General features: G+C 40.6%; 1 pseudogene; it reads right to left on the bottom strand.

The window, feature by feature from the left end:
* Window positions 1–437: 437 nt before the first annotated feature.
* LOC128111441 (eukaryotic translation initiation factor 4B-like) lies at window positions 438–10,657 on the bottom strand (annotated as a pseudogene).
* Window positions 10,658–11,078: the final 421 nt, after the last annotated feature.

Below are 11,078 nucleotides of genomic sequence, written 5' to 3'. Positions count from 1 at the left end.
AGATATTTGAATGAGATTTCAATGACAGATTCAAAGAAAGAGTTTCCCATGACAGCCTTGAATTTGAAAAGGAACATTTTTCTAATAGAAGAAATCCAAGGGAAAGCCTAATGTGGGAGAAAGAAAGAAAATATGACAGTAGAACCTGGAGAAAAAAATTAGAAGAGTTTAGAAGAACTTGTTAGAAGGTTCCAGAAAGAAAACAAAGAGAAGAGAGATGAAAGAGAACTGAGGGGGCTTGGCAGATGGCTTGCTTCATGAAGCGCTTGCTGCACACACACGAGGACTGGACTTGGGGTCTTTAGCACCCACAAAAATGCCCACCCGAATTATCACCCTCTACAATCCCAATGCTGGGAACAGAGACAGAAAGATCCTTGAGGCTAATGAGCCAGCCAGTCTAGCCAATCAGAGTTCAGAGCCAGAGAAAAATCCTGACTCAAAAAATAAGGAGGAAAAAAAAAAGTTAAGAAAGGTCTTCAGGAGATGGTGAGTTTTATTTTTTCTTGTCTGGATAGAGGTTTGATTTGCTCTTGAATGTTCCGGGGTGGAGACTAGAAGAAAGCACAGCATGTGGAGGGTCTACTCAGTGTGGTCGTCTCCCTCATTCTCATCTTCACCATCCACGGAGAGAGCAGTATACTTGCTTGCAGAACTGAACTTAGAGGCTGGATTTTCCTCAGATTTCTTAGGCTCAGGTGCAGATCTGGAGTCTTGATCTTTTTTGCCATCTTTCCTATCCAACTCCTTCCAGTGGTCTTTGTTTCCTCCTTCTCCAGGACCACGACTGGAGGTCCCAGTTTGGCCTTTTGGGACACTCATCCCATCTATTTTATTTTCATTTTTCCTTGATGGTCCATCCTCAGAGGGCTGAGTTGGAGCCACCTTCTCTCCACCACTTGTAGGGGACTGCTGCTCTGTGTCTGAGCTCTGAGATCGAGCAGGGGGTTTAGAGCTTCGCTTCACCCACGCATTCTCCTTTGGTGGAGGGGCTGGCATTACCTTTAGAGGCTGATCAGGTTTAGGAGGTTTGGAGATTGGAGAGTGACAGTCTTCTTCTTTATTGAGGGTTTCATTTTCTAGAGTCTTCTCACCCTCTCTGCTTCGTGTATTTCTGCCAGATGTGGCTGAGGCCCCAGTCTCTCATGACTCACTTCCTGTCCTCGACCGTTCTCTTTCATGAGTTTCTTCACTTTGTCAGCTTGGGTGTCTCTCCCGTGGCCGGCGGTCTAGTTTCGGCTCATCCAGCTGCTGCTGCAAATTCTCTTGTTCCGTCTGTAGCCGTTCCTCTACTTCTCGTTCTCTAGCAGCCGTGTCCACAGGTTTCGCCCCTCCAAAGATAGAAGCTGCCCGACTGGACTGGGAGGTGCTAGCAGAGGAATCATCTTCCTTAGGAGTACTCCGAGGCTTTAGATTCAGTTTGGGTCTTTGAGGGGGACCTCTGTCATCACGCCTATAATTTTGTATTCTGCTGCAGCCTTTTAAAGTATTGAAGTAACTGGAGAATCACCATTGGAAGCCAGAGATGTGGCTACCGCTTCTGAATGGGGAAGTTGTGATGTGTTCTGATGATACCAAGCGGCTACCTGTGTGACTAGTGCCCCTGGATCCATTCAGCAGAAATGTAGTGACATTGAGACAGTAGAGAAAGGTACACGGAAGAGTGAGATGTCTGCCTTTTAATTCTTACCCTGTGGTGGTGGTACCTATGAGTTCCCGAACGTCATCTGAATAAATTTCCCATCCTTGGAAAGGTAGATTTAGTCTCTCAAGTTCTTTTAGTCTCCAGGAGGCTGCCAGTCCTTCTACTTTATTTCTGACTTAACTGGGGCCAGCCCAGGGGGAATTGTTTTTTTGTTTTTTACCCCCAAGGGGGTAACTGGGAGTGAGTCTACAGGCCACTAACAAGTAGTACCACTTGGGAACCAAAATGAATGGGAAACTCAATCCTGGTTTGAAAAGCTTTGAGGGAGTGATCGGTTATTTTACACCAGGTAGTAAGGGAAATGGCATGACCTCCGATAAACACATGAATAGAAGGATGGTTTCCCGGATGAGGAAGCACATAGCGGGCATGGGAAATTTGTCTTCTAAAATCTGTCCTTTCTAAAGGTTCGAATATATCCACATTCTTTCATTGTCACTCTGGTCATCTCATGTTCTTGATGACACTGTCAGCCTTCCAAAAGCAGTCCCTGCTCTCACAAGCATTTTATCTTGGTCACCAGAAGCTGTGGCCTGAGGCTCTGGTGTGGTATTATTGATTCCTGCCCCTGTCTGATCCTGCTGTTTTCGCCCCTTGGAGGTCAGAGTATTTCAGGTGATGGACTGGGGTACGTAAATGGGGAGAGCTGAGTTAAAGGTCTTCAGGCTGGATTGGGGTGTTTCTATACTTTTCTTTCACTGGAACCCCACTCTAGTGTTTGCGTTTGTTATGAGACCTAGACTGTGGTTTTTTGTTAGAGGGGGATTGGTTTCTTGACTTCCCTCAAGAATAAAGGCTAATGCAAAGAACTATTGAATAAGGTCCTGGCTTCTCTTGCACAGTAGCTTGACCTGTCTGCTTTGATCTGCACCTTTGTGTAGGGGTCAGCTCCAAAGTCGGCAAGCTTCCCTGTTGTGGGACGGCAGGGTACCTGCAGGCAGATGAGACCTTGGTCTTAATGTGCAAGCCTGCTGTGCAGGAGCACTGGTTTAGTGTGCTGCAGCAGTGGACACAGCAAGTCGCTTATCCAGTGGACTTGATTGGATAGTAGCTAGAAAGGGGGCTCTTAAGAGAGACCCACGGTTGAATGGTTTTTTTTTAAACCGTTGGTTGTAGATAATGAAAAGGTAGTTTGCCCTCTTCGTGTCTATTTCCCTTCCAGATAGTTGCATCTAGAAGAAAGCTGTTCTGTCCCACTCTCCTACTTTGCTCCTCTGTTAAAATAAAAGCAAGGGTTTACTTATGTCCCGCTCCTGAATACATGTAAAATTTGTACAAAAATACCTTCTATAAAAATGATTTGTAATCTGTAGACCTTACTTGGGAGATGTCTTGAGATGTAAAATCCCATCCTTTGGGTTGAGGGTTTTTTGTTTTTCTCCAAATAAATCCAGTCTTTAAAGTTGAAAAAAAAAATAAGGAGGAGAGCAACTGAGGAAGACACCCAATTTGCCCTCTGACCTCCACAGAAACATCTGAGCACAAGAGTACAAACACACACATACACACACACACACACACACACACACACACACATACACACACACACACACACACATGCACACGGGAATTTTTATAGCATGCATGGTTACCAGATACCCTCAAAATTTGTTTCAGGGAAGAAATGAAGTCAATATACCTAAAAAAAAAATTTTTCTTCCATCATATTTTGGAACTGAATCTACTCAAAATGATAGATCAGCAGCTTTAAGAAAAGGGGGTTTATTTGAAGATATTTCAGCTTGTGATTTCCGTATTGACATCATTTTAAGCAAGAATTAAGTGACTGTTTTGTCTTCCTTACCACTTTATAACATGAAAATATTTTTGTATTAATAATTCTCTGTTTTTCATTCCAACTGAAGTTTTCCCTTCCTCCTTTCCTCCCAGTCTTCCCTCCACCTCTCCACTGCCCCCTCCCCATCCACTCCTCCTCTGTTTCTATTCAAAATTCAATATCAATGGAGGGCAGGCCTTCCATTGATATCAAAAAAACCTGTCATATCAAGTTGCAGTAAGACTATGCACATTCCCCTCATATTAAGGCTGGACAAGGCAACCCCTAAGACCAAAAACACAAGTGACAGCTCATGCTGGAAAGGATGTGGAGCAAGGGGAACACTCCTCCATTGCTGGTGGAAGAATAATCTGCAATTTTTAAAGCTTATCATAATTAAGATTTCAAAAATATTTAAAAATTACACCAAGGATCACAAACTTAAGAAAAAAAGGCATTTTAATTAATTCATTAGTTAATTGTGTTTGTGGTGGAGAGGTGATGCACAGGCCACAACACATGCATGGAAACCAGAATATGGTTTTGTGGAGTGACCTTTCTCTTTCTCTCTCTCTCTCTCTCTCTCTCTCTCTCTCTCTCTCTCTCTCTCTCTCTCTCTCTCCTTTTGCCTGGTGTGGTGATTTAAATGAGAAATGTCTCCCGTGGATTCAGACATTTGTTTATTTTGCCCACAGTTGGTGGTGCTATGTAGGGAAGTAGAGGGGGTTCAGCCTTGCTGGGAAAGTGCATTAATCAGACGAGCTTCTGCTGTGGGATGGTCTGTATGTCAAGAGTGTTGCTAATTAGTCAATAAATAAAACACTGATTGGCCATTGGCTAGGCAGGAAAAGGAGGAGAATAAAGCTGAGAAGTGGAAGGCTGAGTCAGAGAGACACTGCCAGCCACCATGATGAGAAACAGCATGTGAAGATGCCGGTAAGCCACGAGCCATGTGGCAAGGTATAGATTAATGGAAATGGATTAATTTAAGCTGTAAGAACAGTTAGCAAGAAGCCTGCCATGGCCATACAGTTTGTAACCAATATAAGTCTCTGTGTTTACTTGGTCGGGTTTGAGCTGCTGTGGGACTGGCAGGTGAGAGAGATTTGTCCTGACTGTGGGCCAGGCAGGAAAACTCTAGCTACAAATGGCATCCAACGTGGTGGCAAGAGTTTCCACCTAAAAACTGAAAAAAAAAAATTCTAAAACGGAGCTAAAAACAATTCCTAATTGTCTCTCTCAAATGAGTGGCAGCTGTTGGTTTGAGCTACTGGTGAGTTCCTAGCATGTGTGCTCGACCTGCCTGCAGTATGGCGGGAATGAGGCCTCTGCAAGTGGCACATTAAGCTGCATGGTGGATTTAGCCTTTGCTAGTACAAAACAAAAAAAAAGAGGTTTTTTGGGCTACACACTGCTTGGATAAAAGCATAGACCCACAATAGCTCCCAGAGCTGGAGGTAAACTACCACCACCATGTTGGGAAGTTGAGGTGGGCGGAGCCAGCAGCCACAGCTGCTACAGTTTAAAGCAATAGATTCACAATAAGACAGATTCAGATGTAATAGTTTAAAATGTGTGTAAAATATACGTAGGCTTGAAAGAAAAAAAAGGTGATATATACAGTTATATAAACAAATACATAGTTTTAAAAAATAAAGTCTTTAAAGAGACAGTAAAATTAATATATAAAATAAGCCACATAAAGATGAATATTACACAGAGAATCTGGATTGTGTTGTCTTTGGGATTTTTAACTGCAGAAAAACATTTGATCATAAAAGATGTTGAGTTAAACCAATATGTACATTTTAAAGATACCATGACTTCAAAATTTGGATATAAGGATATGTTGCTTTGGAAAGGAGACTCTGCTTTTGTTCCCACAGAAAGCCAGAGGCTATGGATTTGTTCCAGATTAAGATACATCATGTTTGACCAGCCAAGACCCCCTGAAAGGTCTCCAATGACACCAAGGCCCAGATGATCCAACATCCAGAATGGTTTGAAGGCAACTGGCTCAGACAATACAGCCTCATGGACAATTCCATAATCCTAAAATTTTCTTTGTGTCCCCATAAGATACAGCGCCCCCCTCCAGCAGGAAGTAGTAAAAGAAGCTACACCCAAATTCCCAAATTATATGTAATTTTACTTTGTTAAGGTTAAAACCTTCCTTTTTGAAAAAAAAAGAAAAGAAAAGAAAAGGGGAAGTGCTGTGGGATGGTCTGTATGTCAAGACTGTTGCTGATTAGTCAATGAATAAAACACTGATTGGCCATTGGCTAGGCAGGAAGTGTAGGCGGGACAAGGAGGAGAATAAAGCTGAGAAGTAGAAGACTGAGTCAGAGAGACACTGCCAGCCACCATGATGAGAAACAGCATGTGAAGATGCCGGTAAGCCACGAGCCATGTGGCAAGGTATAGATTAATGGAAATGGATTAATTTAAGCTGTAAGAACAGTTAGCAAGAAGCCTGCCATGGCCATACAGTTTGTAACCAATATGAGTCTCTGTGTTTACTTGGTCGGGTTTGAGCAGCTGTGGGACTGGCAGGTGAGAGAGATTTGTCCTGACTGTGGGCCAGGCAGGAAAACTCTAGCAACAAGCTTCTATATTTCAAAGCCTCTTGCCACTTCCAGTTTGTTCTCTCTGCTTTGTGCTTGTCCTTGAAGTGTGATTTCTCAGCTCTATTCTCCTGCTGCCATGCTTAAAGCTGGCAGCCCTAACTCCCTGCCATGATGGATTCTTAGTCCTCTGGAAGTATAAGCTAAAATAAACTCTCTCACAAGTCCCTTTTGGTCCTGGTGTTTTATCACAGCAATAGAAAAGTAATATACACAGGTAGCTGGGAACTTCAGGAGACCAGCTTGAGCAACAACCACCCGTAAACCTGTTGAGCCACCTCACTTTCCAAAATTCATTTTTGATGTAGGATAAGAAGCCCACAAGCCATTTTGGAGACAGTGATCTCTATCTGTGAAGAAAAGAATCATATATCTAAAACATAATAGGAGATTTTGACCAATTAATAGGTAATTAGAGGTAGCCAGATTTTCATTTTAGAATTTGTGGATAACTGGGGAGGGCAGAAGTAAAGAGTGAAGAAATGGGAGTTAGAGAGATGGTTCAGTTCCCAGAACCCACATGGCAACTAACACGATGTTTATAAGTCTAGTGCAGGATCTGATGTCCTCTTCTGCCTCTGTGGGCACAAGGTAAGCATGGTCCACATTCATAAATGCAGGCAAAAACCTACATAAAATGTAAGTCCTTTATTAAGTCCTTTAAGTGAAAAGAAGACAGCCAAGAGTTTGTATGAAGTATGCAACCAAGTTTTTAGAATCATACCATTGAGGATGAGGAGCAATTGCACATTATGAAATCTGGGTAGCTTAGCTAGTTGAGGGAAAAGAGCATAAATTCATACTGATGATGGACTTTGCCTATGGTTGGTTATATGACAACCCAAGAAAGCATTTCCTATCGTCACACAGAGGTGAATTTATTTCATGGTAGAATTAAGTTAGTAACCTGAATGACTCTTCTGCAAAACCACGCAAAAGTCAGTATTGTATTCTTTTCTCGTGTGGTGTGGTGATTCCCTCAACCATTTATTACTTGATTCACTCAAGAAAACAACTGATTGCTCACTGGATGCTAACAGTGATGGCACTGGTTGTAAAACAGTAGGTCGGACACATTCCTTGTTCTCAAGAAAACCTAAGCATCCTCCAGATATTTCCAACTTCATCACAGAAAATTATTTTTTTAAATCAATGTGGTTACCATGCCAACACAGTTTACATGTTTCACTCTCCTCACTATATGACATATCATACCTGATGGTCATATATCACATCAATTTTCTGGAACACTCCTGATTTTACATCTCAAACAGAAAAGTTGAATAACTCACAACCACAAGTTTTACTTTACCAGAAAGTCATTAAAGTATACATCTAAACAGATTTTTAAATGTTGTTACCAACATTGTGTATTAACCAACTTCCTAGCTATTCTACTAGCAAGGCCTCAAAGCCTTTTGTTATGCTGGTCACAGACTGATTTTAGAGCTGCATGGATAGGACATAAAGGTGTTGTATACCAAGTGATATAGTTGACTATCATTCAGTTAGTTGGAACAGAGAAGAATGTTTTTGCTTCTTAGTTTAAAGAAGTATAGTGGGAGGTGATCATTCACATTACAAGAAAAAAGAACCCAAAAGGATCTAGACTCCTTCACATAGATTTATATGTCAACTGCTCTATGAAAACTAATACATTTAACACACTATATTATACTTCCCAACCTCTGGGAAAACAACAAATGGGTTTATTTAAACTCAGCTAGTGCTTAGGGGAATACTTTCTTTAAAAGAACAGCTTTTACTGAGGGAAAAAAAAAGGGAGGTTAGAACTTCATAGCCCTGAGGTACCTTACTGCCTGCTTCCTAGAGGCACAACACTTCTCCTAATTGATGGATAAAAAGTCAAGAACAAGTCATGTGTGGGGTAGCAGGGCCCTGGAAGGAAGTGAGATATGATAGTTATAAAGTTGAGTTTTCTGTAGAAAACACCGAGTTATTTAAGTCTTGGTCGTTCAGAATACTAGTAAGTTATTTTACTTAGTATAAACATCCTTGAATGTTCTGATGTAAAAAAGGCCAGAAAATGAGATCTGAACAAAGCCATTTTTCTCCCATTAATACAACCAAGAAAAGTCAATGTGTTTATATATGTTTTGTGGCTCATTAAACTCCAGGCCTTTGGTTGTCTGTGATTTTTTTTAAGAATCTTTCCCTGTTTCCCTCACTTCCTGGAAGTTGTACAATGCTCTCAATTAGTCTCACTCTTGCATGGGTCCTGAATCCCATTATCCCACCTGGTTACTTGACCACAAAGGAGCAGCAGTGTACTAAAATCTCAAAATCCTTGGAAGACTTTTATCCTGTGCATCTTTCTAGAAAATCCTATAGCACCTAGTCTACTCAGCTATTTATCCTTGAAAAGGTATATGATTCACATCCTGATTTCTGTTTCCATTGTTCTCTCTATTTTATCCCAAACGCGACTTAAATAGAATCACAATCTTAATTAACTGTGTCCTCCACTTCAGTTCTTAAATTCCATTATTTACCAAGTTTTCTTAGTGCTTCTTTCATCTTCTTTGCTTCTTATAAAGTTGTTGCCTAATCAAAGCCCTCCTTATCTGTACTTGATGAGCACGAGGGGGAAGTACACTGAGTATTCAGGTCTTATTTCCTTTTACATTCACACTCCACAGCACTCTAGCTGAATCTGTCTCATTGTTTGCATCACTCAATTCTCCTCTTAAATGGAAACAAATCAATCTGTTGATAACATCGTTTATTAAAATGCCTTCTCTTGTTAGCCTGAGTCTTCTGTAATGTGTTGCCACCAAACCTGATATTATCATCCCTTCTAATTTGTTTCTAAGTAACTGGGGGTTTGAATACATGCATCTGTAAGTTCAGCACAAATCAGAGTTTAACCAGATTCTTATAAATGCTAGCCCGTGGACCAATCAGTCCCAACACCCAATTTAGCACATACTATGAACTGAAGATAAAGTAGAAAGTATAACAATATTTTTAACATTTTAAATTATACAAATTAAATTTTCCACATCCATAAGTAAGATTCAGTTGAGTGCAGCCATGCTTGCACGATTACTGACCGTCTACAGCTGACCTCATACCACAATGAGCTCTATTGTTATTTCTCTTCTCTGATTTTGAACATAGGTACTCCCATCTATTATCAAAGCAGTTGTGATAATTCATAGACCATACAGAAAAGGACAGGCTAGAATTCTTTTGAGAAGAACAGGCTATGACTTACCAGTCCACCTCTTCCTTGGGATTATAGAAAAGATAACTTACTGGGTTATATGTCTGTTGGTATAACTTCCCAAACTGACCCACAAAACTCTTCATTGGTGCAGCTTTTGGCCAGTTGTCCATACTGTGGGTGGTCCACTTCAGTGATGGTTAGTTTCCTCAGGGACTTGTAGATGGGGAAGCTGCATTTGAGTCACCCATGCATGCCCCTGTGAGTAACTGCAACAAAGTTGTTGAGCAGAAACCTCACATCTGTCTGTTGGTGCCCTGACTATAAGTAAACAGATCTTTACTCATATATCCTCAGAAAAAATAACATCATTTCCACAAAACCTACAGTATTAAAACATTAGTATCTGGCCTTTTACAGAAATACTGTCATTTCCTGGTTTAAAAGTATTAAAGTAAACTGGGTGGTGGTGGCATACGCCTTTAATCCCAGCAATCCCAGCACTGGGAGGCAGAGCCAAGCGGATCTCTGTGAGTTCCAGGCCAGCCTGGTCTGCAGAGCGAGATCCAGGACAGGCACCAAAACAACTTGGATAAACCCTGTCTCAAAAAAACAAGACAAAAAAAAAGTATTAAAGTAATTAGTAGTGGACAAAAATCATATAAATACATAAAAGATAGATAATAGATAGATATGTAGATAGATAGATAGATGATACATATTTCTTCTACTTATTCAGAATAATAGATACTATTCACATTATCTTACTATATTACTTATTAAAATGAACATTTTTTTTTTTTTTTTTTGGTTTTTCGAGACAGGGTTTCTCTGTATAGCTTTGCGCCTTTCCTGGAACTCGCTTTGGAGACCAGAACATTGTTTTATTAAACTTAAAAAATACTTTAAACAAAAACCTGTTAATGCTTTGGATTTAGTGGAAAATAGTAAGGAGATGAGAATAGATGAAATGAGGATATATAACCCAGGAACAAAAGAGAATTTAGCAGAAACGAAGGTGATAAGGGCAGTGAGGAATGATTTCTACAGATAAAGATGGAGGAAAACAGAGTCTGACAACTGTGTAGAAGTATGGGAGTGACACCTAGTCACTTCCTGCCTTCTGTCTTTTGTCTCATTAAAAAAGAAACAAAAATACTAATTATTGACTCTTACCTGTATGATTTAATTATATTATCAGCCAATCTTCACACCACCCCTAATTAAAGCAATTAAACTCTCCTTAGTTACAATTGAGAAAAGACCAAAATAACTGTGTAAGGGACAGACCTACCATTGTAACAGGCGTGATGCTGAAGCCCGTAGTGCGAAGACGATGCCACCTTTCGTGGCTTTTCAGTCATGTGCACTGCATCCAAGAGAATCTCTTCAGGACTGTAGGAAACGATGTGTTTTAAAATGTCACTCACCTCTGAAAGGCCTCAAGAACTTCTTATAAAATGTAAGCGGTCATTTATACAGAGCATTCTTTCATCAAAAAGAGTAACAGAGTCTCTACTGACATGGGGAAATACAGTACCCTGGCAGGTTTGAAGGCAGAGTACTGTAACTAAACACCACTCTAATAGTGAATGTGGCCAACTTCTTATTAAGTCAGTCCTTCTTTCCTCACCACACGACAGTGAAGATATAAATAGCATCCTTAGTTCTACCATAAATAACTGTCATATAGACATGTTTTAGAGAATGTCCTCAAGTTGCAACATGTGGCAAGCAGGGCATCCAGGACATGAACAAAATGGTACACTTCTAGAAGCATTCTGT

This window comes from Peromyscus californicus, unplaced genomic scaffold, assembly GCF_007827085.1.
Source record: "Peromyscus californicus insignis strain IS unplaced genomic scaffold, ASM782708v3 Scaffold_16__1_contigs__length_79575227, whole genome shotgun sequence".
NCBI classification, from domain to species: domain Eukaryota; kingdom Metazoa; phylum Chordata; class Mammalia; order Rodentia; family Cricetidae; genus Peromyscus; species Peromyscus californicus.
Note: the sequence above shows the minus strand (reverse complement) of the source record. Positions and strands in the feature narration are given on the sequence as shown.